Source organism: Rhopalosiphum padi, chromosome 4, assembly GCF_020882245.1.
Source record: "Rhopalosiphum padi isolate XX-2018 chromosome 4, ASM2088224v1, whole genome shotgun sequence".
Lineage (NCBI taxonomy): Eukaryota > Metazoa > Arthropoda > Insecta > Hemiptera > Aphididae > Rhopalosiphum > Rhopalosiphum padi.
This window is the reverse complement of record NC_083600.1, coordinates 7,049,464-7,065,993: the sequence shown is the minus strand read 5'-3', so window position 1 is coordinate 7,065,993 and position 16,530 is coordinate 7,049,464. Positions and strand designations below refer to the sequence as shown.

At 23.1% G+C, this 16,530-nt stretch overlaps 1 protein-coding gene across 1 annotated transcript in view; it reads left to right on the top strand.

The window, feature by feature from the left end:
• The window catches only part of LOC132929536 (glutamate receptor ionotropic, NMDA 2B), a 266,563-nt gene that overhangs the window by 17,247 nt on the left and 232,786 nt on the right, over positions 1 to 16,530 (top strand). Inside the window, exon 2 of the mRNA XM_060994930.1 lies at positions 10,642 to 10,694. The gene's annotated coding sequence lies outside the window, so the exon portion shown is untranslated. The remainder of the gene's footprint in view (positions 1 to 10,641; positions 10,695 to 16,530) is intronic.

Genomic DNA, 16,530 nt, shown 5'->3' with positions numbered 1-16,530 from the left:
ATATTTAAGAAATAAAAGTATAATTATATTGGAGTATAAAAATATATTATTTCAATAATTATTACAATTGATACTCAATCTACACTATTGTGTTAGTAAGTTTTCTGCTAACCCGAGTTTCAAATTTTATTTTTAATAATTGTTTACAGGTTTACAATACTATAATGATGTATATACAAAATATTTAAGTATTGTAAACTTTAGAACAATATTGATTTCTTACATGCATGTGTGGGTCAGTACCAAAGTTATATTATTATACAAATAATTCAAGGATATTAAATGTATTGCATTATCATGCACAAAAGTGTAGGTTAGAGCTGAAATGGGTGTATGGAATTTATTTATTTATTTTATTATTACAAGGAAATTGTTGTTTATATTGTTTATAATATACATGTATTCTGTTAATTGTCTTTTTAATGTATTTATTAACAATCATAGAAGTTAATTTTATTTAAAACACTTTTTCTATTGTTATTATTCAGTACCTATAAAAACCGAGGAAGTTGCTTTAGTTTTAAGATACCGTCTTCGAGACTGATTAGTAATGTATTTGTTAAAATTGAAAACAATGATAAATCATTGAATTCAAAAAACTATTTTGAGCGGAAACAGTGTGTTAAAAATTATATTATATTTATAAAAATATTTTATAATTTACTCGTATTTATAAAACTTGAATAATTTATTTATTATTAATGCAGTATGTTGAAATAACTATTTTTAAGAATATCTCATTAATTGTGTTATTAATATTATACCTTACATTTTTTTTATTAATTTATAATAGTTAAAGTTTAGGATATTGTAAATTTACTTGTGGTATAAATAACTTAAAATTATTATAAATAATTTGAATATTTACTATTAATATAAAATAATGGTAGTCTTAAGTTTCTAAAATTAATATATTTTAATTTAACATTATAAAAAAAATTATTACTTTTTGTTTAAATATCTAACTTTGTCTAAATTTAAACTTCAAATATATAATATGTATTTTGATATTTTTAATTTAATTCAATATTAATAAATAAATAATTATTTAATCTTAATTTCATATTTTTAAATTTCTATTAGAATAACTAATCATTTATGAGTTATAAGGAATTTTATATAAAAACAATTTTATTAAAAGCTAGTGTTGCATAAAGTATTGTTATTTTGTCCGTTCTCAGTTATTTTGAAAAATTGGTAATTTCTTATTTTTAATACCCCGATTTATAAACTATATCTAATTTGCATTTTTAATGCTCCAAAAGATAATGAAAACCATTTCTTTTTAACATAAACATAATATATAATTTGAATACCAATAGGTATGTAGATATTTATATTTATGGCTCCACTCAGCATCTAAAAATATAACAGTAATAAAAGTAATACTTTCATGAAATTATGAAAGAAATTGTTTATTATTTATATATTTATATTATGAATAAAGTATGCACCTAATATAGAACGTCAGTGCATTATTTATTTTCCTTTTCTAATCTTCTGATCCATGCGTAATATAGACAATTTGCGTTCAGTAGAATAAATCTTAGGCTGATATTTATCGTATATAAAAATGAAATAATCTGTTATAAAACTGTAAGTTAAGACGAATAAATAAAGCATTATCGAAGTTTTTGCGTTGGTTTTTTTATGGTTTTTATTTTTTTGCAATTTATGAGCATTTTGAAATTTTGAAATTTTACATACTTATAAAACTTGCACACAAATTTAAAATCTAACGTACAAACTTATATAATGTTCTTAACTTAAAGTTTAATAATAATTAATTCGGTATAAATTAATTTCAATATTAAATGTTACAACACAACTCATAAGATTAGATCAGCTGCTGAATTTATGAAAATTTAGTACGTTGCATCTGCAGGGTCTGAGATAGAAGTAATACTCATACTTATTTTGTACATTTTTATTTATGTATTTGAGATATCAGTAATGATTTATAGTATTATTTATTATTCCAATATTCTTTAAAAATATACGGAAACTTCAAGGAAACAAATATCATTAATTTTCAAGAAAAATATTCTACATACTTAAAATCGACTTTGTACTTACAATGTTTTTTTTTTGTATGAATATTTTCATTTGTATTTTCATTTATTTTTGTAGCTATATTCAAAATCATATTAGAATAACTTTACTTGTTTGATTTTCCCACGTATAAAAATATTATTCATATTAAGTAAAATCTATGTAGTTTCGTTAAAGAAGTATATTGACCTACGAGGCTACGACTACGACCTACGACTCAATATATAAATGTATTACGGTTGAAATATTATTTAAAACATGTTTTATTAGTAATATTCATTTTTTCTTTGTCAATATGATTTTAATTATTTTACAATGATAATGGGTCAATAATACTAAAAAATGATATACATATTATTTTATTGGGTATGTCTTTAATACACTATTACTGATATTATGTTTATATATAATTGATGTATTATAGTTATACTTTTATGTATATAATATTATACAATAAAGTTTTAAATTATAAACGTAAAATGTCTGTTATTATAAATAATTTGTGTGAGATTTATTTTAAATTATTGGCAGTTATAAAAATTGTATTTTACATAGAAATTAGACTCGATCAGAGGAAATTAACTTAATACAAAATAATTATAATAATCTTCTTTAGATAACCTAATAATAAATTTGTATAATTTAGTAATTTTAAGTTTAGTGTTTGAATACAAAATATATTTTAATATATTTCGACAATTGCTACAATCGATTATACATATTAAGATTTACCATCTCGTTTGTAATAACCCAAATTATAATTATCATTCGGGATTGACCGCATTGTTTGTATATATAATATAAGGATTTATCAAGGTCAATAAATAAGAATACTATATTTCCAAGCGTATTTAGTAAAATCTGTTTCAATATCGTATCATACGTATAATAAATAATAATTAAATAAAATGCATACAACCATCTACATTAATTTTTTTATTTTTATTGGGAAGCTATTAGGATATTTTGAATAAATGCTATTTACATATTTAAAACTATGGTATACATTTATGAATAAAATTAATTTTTAAGTACGATTAGTTTTGTAAATGTAATTTAGTCTTTTGGTTATAATTATGATTATTATTTAAGTTTAGTATTACATAGAATATGTCATTCAAAATATATACTAATAATCTAAGTGAAACTTGTTTACTATTAAGTTTATCGTTATTGCCCACTTGAGGTTTAGTTGAAACTTTCTACCATATCATATATATTGTACAGTTTCTTATAATTATTAACACTATACTTACCTATATATATTTCACTATCTTATGAAGTTTTTAAGCTTAAAGTTAATTATATTTAATTTAAAAATTGTATTTTTTATATACTTACATCAAATTATGAAAAACGTAAAATCAAACCAATTTTCGTCAATTTTTTTTTTAAATACAACTGTATTATATTCGTATTTATTTATTATGATATGAAATATTCCAGTTTGTTTGTGCATAAATAAAGAGCACATTTTTTTGTTTTTGTTTGCAAATACTCTTTTTGATTTTTAATTGTTTTTATTGTATTGAAAGTATTAATACTATAAGTTATTGTTGTTATAAATAATAATATTATTAGAAACATGTTATGGTTATATTTATTAAAAATGTATGTCTCAAGAAAAACTATTTAAAATGTAATTATAATGTTTTATAGAACGCAAAAATTCAGATAATATATTTTTAATTTAAAATATTTATTTGAAAAAGAAAATTTAATATGTAAAATTAGTATATCAAGAAAGTGAAATATTTGCATCATTCACTTAACAACTGTGTTTTGTAAAAGGGCGTAACTACAAAAATGAGTTTAAATTTTGGCAAACAAAAAACCTGAATTGTTTTGTCATAGAGTTTCTAGGTGTAAATTAATATTATTTAAGGTTATATAGTTTACATATATTTGGTGTCAGTGTAATAGGGTATACCTACACCATACAATAACCCATCAAAATAAACAGCGAATATTTAAATTTTAAACCGATAAAATGGTGTACACCATATTGTATATATTACATATATTTTATAAATGGGTAATCAAAAGTATCTATTTAGAAAATGGCACAAACTACGAATACTATCATTTTGAATTATATAAACATAATTCATAAATGTTTTAAAAGTATAATGATAAGCTTGATTAATATGTCTGCTATATTATGAATATTGAATGTGGTATATTTTGAGATCGACTGATTTCGACGGACTCGTTAAAAAAATAAATTATGTTCCTCTTGAACAATTTCAATCATGTGGTTTACGTATATTCTTTGTACAATGTAAAATTTATTGTACCGCGTTGGTAATATTTTTGAATTTAAAATAAACATGCTACTTAAAGTTTGTGATTTTATGAATACTTGGAAACTTTTATTTATTAATATTTTAATATCGGTGTGACGGTGTTAAAGTATTTAGATACTTCTTTAATTTAGATTTATAAACTGCATTAATAGAAATGTATAAGAACTTAACGTAATGGTCCGTATTACTATTTAACCTGTTTACATTTCACTAAATCTGTCGACTGTCACTCTCGTATAATTTATGAAACACATTTTTAAACGTCATAATAAAAAAAAAGACTATTAAAAGCAAGTTATACAATAAATTTAAGATTGATGGGTTCAAAGTTATATTTATACTTCAATACATCTCGAATAATAGAAATACATAATTTATTAGTACCTACTGAAAAATTCGTTACAACTGGAATTGTTTATTACTGAAGCATTAATATTCAAATCTTTCTAAAAATCCAAACAAATTAACTGTAATAAATTATTAAAATATAGTATTTTTAAAATGTAATATTGGTTTCTTAATTACATATCATAAATACTCCAAGATTGCGGTATTTGTTAATTATATGGAAAATATCATATAATAAATACTGTTTTGTTCTATAACTACAGAAAAAATAATGAGTATGAATATATATTATATTATGTTTATTGTTTATAGTTATCCTTATTGAGCTGTTATTTTACAGGAGCTTAAATCACTGATTAATCGTGTTTTCTGTGTTAAAGTGGTTGTTAGAAAATTCAAATTTTGAATTAGTTGTGAAAGGAAATGGCTATTATAGATATAGATTGTAGGAGGGCTTAAATAATGTCGACGACTATAATTAGCATTTGTTTTTGCTACATATTATATGTATGAACGTTATATATTGTTAATGAAGTTTAGGATGAAATTGGTTATGGATACATTTAAACTGTATTAACTATTAAGTTTAGGCGTGTGGAATGTGTAATTAAAACCCATAAATTAGCTTTTAAAGTTTCTTCTCCATTTTGGAATAACAAGCATATCTCGTTTATATACTGCTCAAAATTGTTACTTGTCGAAAAACTACTCCGGGTCAATTATTATTACATATCCATTGACTTTAATTGAATTTTGTACAAATTATTCTATTATTATTTACTCTTAATAAAGATCCTTAATACCTTTTTATCCAATTGGAAACACAACTCGAGTACGTATTATTGATCCGATTAAAAAAAAAAAAACTTTAGAATACAATTATATTAAATATAATCTAAATCCAATCTAAATGAATTAATTTGTTCTAATAATTATTCATAGTGATTTTAAATTTAAAAATATGCCTTTTAAATATTATTATAATGTTATAAGATAAATTGTAATTATCTTAGTTTTTAATGAAAACATTTATCAATTAATTTAAATTACTTTTTTTTACAATTAACTTGAAAATACAATACATGGAATTCAAAACTTTTTATAAAATAAAAATTAATATATTATAATTTTAAAGTGGTTTAATTGAATTTTTATATTAATTAAATATTTTTATCTTATAAATATAGCGAGAATTGAAATAGTAAGGTATGTACATTATTTTTAGAATATTAATTTAATATTTTTATTTTTGAAATATTTTAGTCGAGAAATTATATTTATGATGATTTAGATTTATATAGTTCAGATGTTATAAGTAAATCTATATAACTTGAGAAAACATATTTTAATCTAAGAAAAAACAAAAATATACTTTAAATTCATAATAAGTACATACTAGAATTTCTTAAAATATCCAAACTCTAGTGATAAATATTATATTAAGCTTTTTTTTGGTCAAGTTTTTAGATAAATTATTTTTTAAAATGGGACTAAAAATTACATTGTTTTTAAAAGGTAATGGCGTGATTCGTATTTACAATGTTATGATAAAATAAAATTTTTAAATAACATTCATAAGTCTTAACTATTATCAAATTCTTTGTTATAAAATAACTGAAAATTAATTTTTAAAAATAACAAAACACAAACAGTAATGTTATATAATGTTTATTTTTTAAATAAAAATATAATAATTATTTATTATTCACACTATCCGTAACAATTAATGCTTACAATACTGTGTGAGATATCAAAAGTTCTAGGACTTTTTTTCCAGAAAAAGAGAGTGAAATGATAATGCTGGAGCAGATATAAACGACTTCTACTGTTTTTAACTTTTATCTGAACAGGTATGATGACACGTGTAAGGGGTTATCCGAGGACTTCATTATTTGCAGGACTGAGTTGAAAACATATTATTACAATGGAGTGAGTACACCACTATGTTTTTACGATTTCCGACCAATATTGCCTTGCTATAATATAGGATCATCAAATGTTACGTACTTGGACATAATATTTTATCGCCTGTCGCAGAATCTGGGTGTGGGTTTTTTTTTTACTATTCAATATACGTACTTTGGTGGACTTATCTGACACATTACCTAAAACGGTGGTGTATTGTCAGTGTTACGATTTCAAAAGAGGATAGGACAGAAACATATTATCTTAATTTGATTTGATATTACTAACCATTCAAAACTTGCGTTTTGTAAGTGATAAATCATAGAATCGTCTGCAGTAAAATCTTTTGGAGGTATTTTGTTTCTTTCGGATAAAAGTAGAAGTAGAGAGATGATGCCGGATTCCACTAAAGAAATATTGTCCTTTTCCGAAAAAACAAATTAGTCTTGATTCCAATTTGCATTAAAATACATTTCTATCAAAAATAGTTGAGAACATTGAGTAGTTTGTAATTACAAAAATTTAATTTCAGAATTATTTTAGAAAATATATTTATACATATACATTGTACAGGTATGATAGATGAACTATTATTGTATACAAAACCATGTTATTTTTTTCAAACGTTGATCTAACATATTATTATTTATGGTAATATTTTATTTTATTTGATTATTTATAATTATTATTGTCGTAGTATACTTACATTTGATAGTCACTGTGGTATATCCTATAGGAATAATAATAATGAAAATAATACGGTATCGTTGAATAAAGGCGTGATAGTGAATAGTATTTATTATGTTAATGTGTGATTATATTACAAACAATTTTATTTTTAAAATTAAATTTATATCATTACTTTGTATAATCATTGCTCCGTTTTATGAAAATATTTGATAATTTGTTTTTAAACATAACTACATAACCTCAACGTTTAAATGTAGCAATTTTAATAATAAAATTTAAATATATAAATTATTGTTGATTATGATATGTAATTCATCAAGTATGTTCACTCTGTTTTTATATTTTGATAATGCATTAATTTAAATTATAATTTTTGGAATTTTAAGTTTTTTTTAAGATCATATTTTTAAATAATTATATTTTTTTATACCATTTAAAGAGTATCTCGTGGAAGTATAATTTATTTTTTCAAAGCGTATAACTCTTTTTTACTGTTAATTATTTTTCAGATAGGATTTTTTTAAAAATGTCGATGCATCTAAATCTATTAATTCAAATGAGTTAAGTTGTAAGAATAATAGTCTAAATATGTGAGCGATAAGATGATTTAAAAATTAATGGTATATTTTGTAGGTTTTATATTTATATTTGTCATGATTTTTGATTGGATCATCCGATTAATTATTTACTTACAGTAACGATTTTCATTTAAAAAAAATGTTTGTATTACCATGTTTAATGGTATAAAAATATAAGTATTTGAATATATAGTGTTTAAGTATACTTGAAAATTTGAATAGATGTATCTATCATTACAATTTTAAAATTATGTTAAAATTGGGCTAAGCACATACATTTTTAATTTTAATGTTTAGAAAATGTCCTTATTTTTATGCACACTTATGATTGTTATATTTGTAACCTGTTACCAACATGGTTTTTAAACAATATATTTTGTCGAACAATTTTTTTACAAAAATATACTTTGATAAAAACGAAAATAGATCACGATGAGACTAGTTTTTTTTTGTAAAGGGATTAGTCCGTTCTGCGTTTAACATATATAGTACTGTGGATTGGTAGCTGGAGATATCCTCCAAAGACGGTTGTTTATCGTTATCTAAGGTCGTTCACGATTCCGTTTCCGGTTGATATAGATTGTACACGTTATATACGGTTAGTAGACACGAGTAATAATATCCTTAGATCATTGTTTCAGCCTATATAATTAATATTATAATACGCTCGTAAGATTATAGTACGATCCTATTTTACCACCGTTGCGGAATTATAGCCGTAATTGTGAAGTGCACAGTGTGCGTATCTTAGTGTAGGTATGCGTCACGTTCCGCCGATCCTGCAATGCCATCCTTCCTGGGTGTTTTGATAAAACAGACAACAGTGTGGGTCGGGTCACAAATTATCTCCAATTCAAGTAATGCAAATTGACCAAGTGTCCGAAGTACATCCCTGAAACGGTTCATTTGCTGTAATTAAAATTATATGCATTATAAATAAAGTACACGGACTGGCTGGTGGGTTATAGTTTAGTTTTAAGTACCTATCGAAAAAAAAAGTTTTTATTTTTATAATCAATTAAGATAAGCTAATCGTGCAATTTTCACAATCTGTGACACATCCCACCACATTTAAAAAAAGCAAATGAAATGATGCACATTAATTTGTGTAATGATAGAGAATAGGTCGACAGACAAAAGACGGAGAAAAACGTTAGAAATAAAAGTCACTGCAAATTGCAAACCGTGAACAATTCGATAATTCGATCAAGCGAAATAGTCTCTGGGGTCTTTTTAAATATGGTGTGGAGGAGGTGGCTATAGCTGTAGAGAGAGTTTTGTTTATATGTGTCTCTGGTGACCTACTTATATTGTAGGACTTTCTCAGTGACATTTTGTTCAAAATTCTATATATAAATGGTACATACTGTAATATTATACAAGAATTTGAAAAAATAAATAAATTTCTAAAAGGTAGAAAGGTTTTTGTATTAAAAAACAGTATAATTTTAACTTAATTTTCTTCAACCCTATGTATTTATTTTTAATTGTTACATTAATTATTAAACAAATGAATGAGATATACTTTTGTCATAAAAGTTTATGTGATTATTATTGTTTTATTTTTCAATGTTAAAATATTATTTTAATTTTAACGATTTTGATGATTGGAAAATGAAAAAGATATTGATGATATAATAATATAATTTTGGATAAGTGAATTTTTAAAGCTGCAGATTTCATTTAATTTAGAAATATGATACGTATTATAAAAATTGTATTAAATATTAATTCATTTTTGTAAACCTTGACTTTAGTAGTTAAAACTTTAGTACTTAAAACAGTAACATACATATAAGTATACTCTTTCTTTCATAAAACGATATATTCTATTATAATATATACCTACCTAATACAATATGTAGTAATATAATAATATGTTGAGAAAGTTTCTAAACTTTTTAAACACAATGTAAACAAAATTATTTATAACAATATATATTGAAAAGATATAATTTTAAGATTTTGTTTCTTTGTAAATAGGATAGTCCTTATAAACTTTTACCAAACCAGACATCAAACAAATATCAAGAAAATAAATTCTCATAATTTATATTTTGATTAAATAAAAGGCTAGTTTATGTTAAATTATTTTATAGATTTTCAAATAATTATTATCTACTAATTTAACATTTATTAAAAATAGTATGTTACTATATACCTGTTTGGCTATTAGGGTGTAATATTATAATTTCAATATTATTAAATAAAGTCTGCCAAATTAATTATAATTTATTTTAGTATGGTTATATTGGTGTGATATTCTTTTAATACTATTTTTAAATTTCGTAGACTGCTATATACTTAATTCATTTTAAATTGTATTTGTGTGTTGTTATTAATACGATCTATATTATTTTGTTATACATAATATTCATATTTTTTAATTTCTATTGTGAATTTTGACATGCATGTCACGAGAAAAAAATCACTCATCAGCGACACTTGTCCGTAAATATTCCAGTGAATTAAAAATACATTAGGTACAAAAAAAACATGCAGATATTCTATAGTGTAAATTATATTATAATTTCTACCAAGTTTTTAAAAATGGTGTTAATTTCTCAACTATTTATACAAGTGTGCATAATATATGCATTTTTAATACTTATCGTAATATTTATAAAATATAATAAAAACTAGTAGTTTTGTTATTAATTATTTTATGTACTAAATTTATAATAAATTGTTTGCTGTAAATAAATAAGTTAAGAAATGTAAAAAAATATTTAATAAAAATATAATATTTTTGTTATTTTTAGATTGGAATTGACAAATAATTTGGATCAATCGGTATTTCAGTGTTCCAGTAAAGGTAAGAAATTATGAACATAGCTAGGTTTATCTTAATATTATTTTATCTATATAAGCACTTAATATTAGATCGATTAATTTTTATAATAATATTTATAAATATATTTAGTTTGAGTTTTTTGCCAGTGAAGTATGTAGTGAGTTAAAACGTGGACATTAAATAAATTAGCAATGAAGATATAGTGCTTTTGGTATTTTGTTTTTGTTGGTATTCAAATGTTGATCCGCAGTTTAACTATCTAGTTGAAGCATTATACGTAATATACGTAATAGGTTCTGTGAATTTAATAGCTACAAATTATTATTATCTTTAATGTGGCACGTCATTATTGTTTTGTAGAAGAATTATATATTTTTTTTATTTGAAAGAGATCTGTTAATGTTTGTTAACGACGCAACTCATTTATTTTATTTTCCTCTGTAAGACGATCAAAAAATACCAATCTACTCACATGTACGTAAATATTTTGAAAATACATGGTTAGGTTTTATTTTATAAATAGTGTCGGTATAGTTTATTTTTATGTTTTTTTTATAATCACATGTACGCATTTAATTTTTTCGTTTCACATTAAGCGAAACTTTAATTTTTGTATGAAATACTTTTATATACTTGAAGTATTGTGTAATTCATTATTATAATGGTAAATAATGACAATATTTTTGTAGTGTAAACTACATAATTTTATCATGAAAATTGTCTGATTAATTTTATGATTTTTTAAATAATATTTATTTACAAATATTACAATACAAATTCATTATTCGTGTCATATAACATATAAATATTAATTGGATACCTATAATAACATAATAGGTGATAGGTCAACATTGATTATTGGTAATAAAATAGTGTTAGTAGATTATACCTTCTGTAATTACAATGGGAAATTGGGAATTCACATAATTTATAGTTAATAAAATATTTTTGATGGTCAATTTAATGATAACATTGTAAAGTTATTTTATGTTTCATCCGTTGTTTGAATACATTAATTATTTAACTTGCATCATACAATGATATTATTGTAAACTAGACTATTATCCGCTGCTTTATAATTTGCTGCAGGTTATTAGAAGGATTTATCAACTATATTCAACATATAGAAAACATTATAGTTTTGTATTAGTATGTAATCGATAAAAACCTTAATTTAACTGAGTAATTATTTATTAAAAAATTAACAGTTATAGTCCTATGATAAATTAAATCACGACTTAATTTATAAAATGTACAACGTGTATATTTTTAACATCTTTAAAGTAGTTATACTGTTAAACTCTCTTTCTTATCAATAATGTTGCTAGTTACAGATTTACGGTGTATAAAATATAATTTAACTATTATAACTTCACAATATGTTTCATAAAACGTATAATTTCATCTTTACTTTAATAACTGTATATCTAAATATTAAGTTGGTTATAACTTTAGTGGTTCATAATCATGTTTGTATTTCTAAAGTTTTAAGTAGGTACATATATATTTTACACGTTTCCTCAGTTAATAGAACGATGGTGATCTAGATTTTTAAGTAGAAACTAGAAATGGCTTTGTAAAATCCAATCTGCCTTTTATAGTGGTAGTAGGACTGTGCCTGTCGATGACTGTCCACCATGCACTGTATACATGTATTATATTTATGCATATACACTTTGCACATAAGACCTATCGTGTTAGTTTCACATAACGTGACCAGAAATTGTCTTTCGGTTTTATTTTATTGGCCAATGCTTAGGACACGTTCAGGGGCGGAGCTATCCAATTTTCCGCATCTGTTCACGACGCGATTATTTGGATCGATATTTTCCCGCCGTCTGTTGTCGCCAACGATGGTGGCGACGATGGCGTTATCGTCAGATAGATAGTCTACAAAAAAGGTCTTTGGACCACTTCCAAGACTATCGTCCATGATGGTTCTTTACCGGTGACGACCATTAACAAATTATTGTCATCAGGAGGTAGATTATATGCGAGGCAAAAGTCGAAAGTTTTTTCGTGTAAATAATAATATATTAAATTGTGTGTATGCTTTTGTAAAAATTGGCCAGTGTTTTCTGAATTTATCGCCACTCAACAGCCTCTGCCTGAGTCGCATCTAATTGATATTCCATTAGCGTGGACCTGGAAAAAAACATTTAAGATAATTTTTTTGTCTGTCGTGCACTGTCGTTTATTTTTTAGTATATATTTTTCGTTTACTTTAGACTCTAAATGAAGTGAAGAAACTATTGGTTTTACAATAATGTATTTTTTTCAGAACTTATATTTTGGTTCGCTAAAATCGTTACAAAAGTTGTGTCTATAGCCTCTAACGACTGGGAAGTGTATAATGGTGTTACTCTAAAGAGATCATTTTTATAAATGATTATTAGCTATCGAGAATATAGTGAAATAAAATTGGCTATTTAAATAACATATAATTCCCTTAATAACGTTTTGTTTGATGAAATAAATGTATTTTGATTACCTATTTATATTTATTTTTAATAGAAATTATAGATTTAGATTAGACATTTTAATTTTCAAGCAAATTAATTTGAATAATTTAAATTCTATTAATGTCAAATCAATTTAATTATATTTGTTTTTATGAGAATTTAAAGTTTGAAAAACAATTAACTATTACAAGTTGTTAACTAAGTTATACTTTGATATTTGCGACCTGTATTGTGTTTGTGGAGTGTAGTTTCTGTGTTGAATATTTTTTTTCATTTGGTTAGAACCAAAAAGAATAGTTTTCGCATCCGCCTTCAAATGATGTCTCGATAATTTCCTCAACTTTTATTATGATCTAGATTCTCGATCTTATTTATAATTAATTATATGTTTATTAACAGTACTTTTGGTAAGTATAAAATGATTTTTCGTTTAATTAGTTGTAGTGGTTTGCGTGGCATTTTACAAAACAAGAGGTAATTTAAAAATATAATTAAGAATTTAATGTTTTTGTTTTCATAAATACAGTAAAAGCTTAAGCCTAAAAAGTTTTGAATTCATCTAAATAGTTTATCTATTTATCTCAAATAATATAAATGAAATAATGGCTATTTATAAATACTTGTAAAGATATATCCAACAATGTTTTTTTTTTATTTTGTGTTTGGCTCGAAAGATAGTTAATTACTGTAGAACTTTATTTAGTATTTGTTGTCCGATTTAATTGAATTGTTCTGCCTGTCATATTGTAATATTTATTTAAAAATAAATGTTTTATAATTTTATACGAGTACGGTATATAATGGCACTTATTTAATACTATATTAATCAAAATATATCACTATCGATATAGCATTAAGTATGTGATGCAATAAAAATATTTGTATCTATGTGTGTTTTTTTTTTTTTTTTGAAAGGTTCATAATAATTTTAATTATCTGTGCATTTTATAACCGAGTTATAAAGTTCCGTTAAATTCCGTCGTCATATTTTTTTTAGTACAATAAAAATACAAACACACTATGTATATTGTATATATATATATAAAACACACATTAACACAGTTATAGTTTTTCTGTTTACTTGACGCGCGACGTATATTTATACGTTGAGTAATACAAACAAAGAGCATGTTTGAACATAAAGGGTTAATATGATTTTTATGCTGATCGGGAGGTTACGTTATTTATATAAAATGGTTTTGAAGAATAATCATTATAAAATTATCATTTATATATATATATATATATATATATATGTATTATGTATATATAAAACAAATGATTTTAAACTCTTAAATGATAATATACTGTTTTTATTGTTATTGTTAAATATACTATACAATAGGTTATATTATATTTGCATACCCACATTAGGGTATTTATTATTAGTTAGGAAATTGACAGATTTTCTGTTTTATTTAGCATACACTGAATGAATAATGTACTTGAAAAGTATGTATTATTGGATGAAGTGATACTTAAATTGTTAATGCAACATATTTTGATATATTTTAGAATTTCAATGTAATATTATAATAATCTAGTATGAACAATTGTGAGAGATAGGTAATGTTCTAGTTTATATTTATGTGTTATAAAAATAAAGAATGCGGGTAACTAACAATAATTTTCACTTAATGTTTAACACGAATAAATAATAAACATACATAATCTGCAGTATAAGACATTTACATATATTTTTTTTTTTATCAACATAAATTTTCGGCAATTTCGAGCTATTGGTTGTCTATTGGTTTATATTTTATGTTCTTCTATTCTGAAAAAAATATTTTTATATAGTGTTATTGAATACATGATAGTATAGTGGATTATCACAAATACATGTCTTTTGTAAATTCTTTCGTGTCATATTTATCCATTTCTTCGTATAAAGAATGTACATTCTATGATGTTAAAAAAAATGTCTTCAGAAATGAAACTACCTATATCATTATGAAGATATTATTGTAAGTAAACTGAAAACGATTGTGATTTTTGCGATTCATGACAAATGTATTTAAATGATTTAGATACGTATTATAATAACTGGTGTAATTTAAATTAAAAAAAATTACAGGAATTAATTTTATTTAATATAGATAACTATTTCTTAATTTTCATCTTATTTTGACTTTTGTTTCTACTTTTTTTTTTTTTTTTTGAAGCATAGAGTTGAACTTTTTTTCATTCTTTAATTGATAATTCTTAATGTAAACAAAAGGGTCTTTTTGGTAATTTAAAAGGAAATAGTTTCTGTGATTTAACAAGTCAAGCATTTTGGACATTTATTTATTGAGAAATATTATAATAAACATTTGATAGACAAACCCTAATTTAATATAATATTGAATATTTGAATATGGTTTTTTCTAAAATATTTTATTATTTTAATAAAAATACTTATATGTATTTCTAGACAAAACTTTTAAAAGATGGTAAAATGTTCTAATATTTTTTCAGGACCTATATTCATTATAAAATGTAAATTTATGGATTTTCGTAAACATTTTTTTGTAATTTTGGATTTAAAAACATTTTTTGTTGAATAAAAGTGCTCTAAAATGTTTACTTCGCATATCATTGAAATGCACTAAGGAATATTTATGAATACATTTCAAAATTTTGAATTCATACGTATTGAGGTATCCTACCGTTGAAGTAGTTTGTTGTCTTTAAAGTGGCTCCGGGGAGTTGATCGGAGTAAACCATAGTTTTTAGAAACATGTGAGAATACGACATTTCAGTGTAAATTATACAATGTATAATATACATTATCATGTGTGGCTTATATAAGTAAATTATACATCAAAAACTTTTAAATTTTGGATAAGTAAGACATATTTTCATGATAATTTAACATTTATATAACACGAAACACTAAAGTAAACTGATATTATATCAGGACTTTTTTTAAAATGAAATGTTTTAAAAGAAAACAATGTTAAGTAAATACATTTATAATATTGATTTGAATTGAAGTGATTGAAGTAAACTGAATATTAAAGTTCAGCATCTGCATAATTTGAAATAGGCATATTTAAATATATATACTTTCTGGATGTGAAAAATAGTAATTTATATGTGTTTATTCGAATTTAAAAAAATTATGTATGTAATTTATTTAGTATTTACAAAAAAATGTTGTATATATATATATATTTTGTATCTATATTGTACTTATATTTACAATTTCGTTTATTTGGTATGATGTGAATTTTATTTCTCGAATAAAAAAATTGATAAAAACATTGATGTTTCTCCTATAATATTTGGATTACATATTTTATATATTTTACTTATTTCAGTGGTATACAAAATAATTTTTGACACAAGGTACATTAAAATTCAAGTAGTAAATTTTAAAACCTAATTTGATTTGACAAGGTGAAATATCG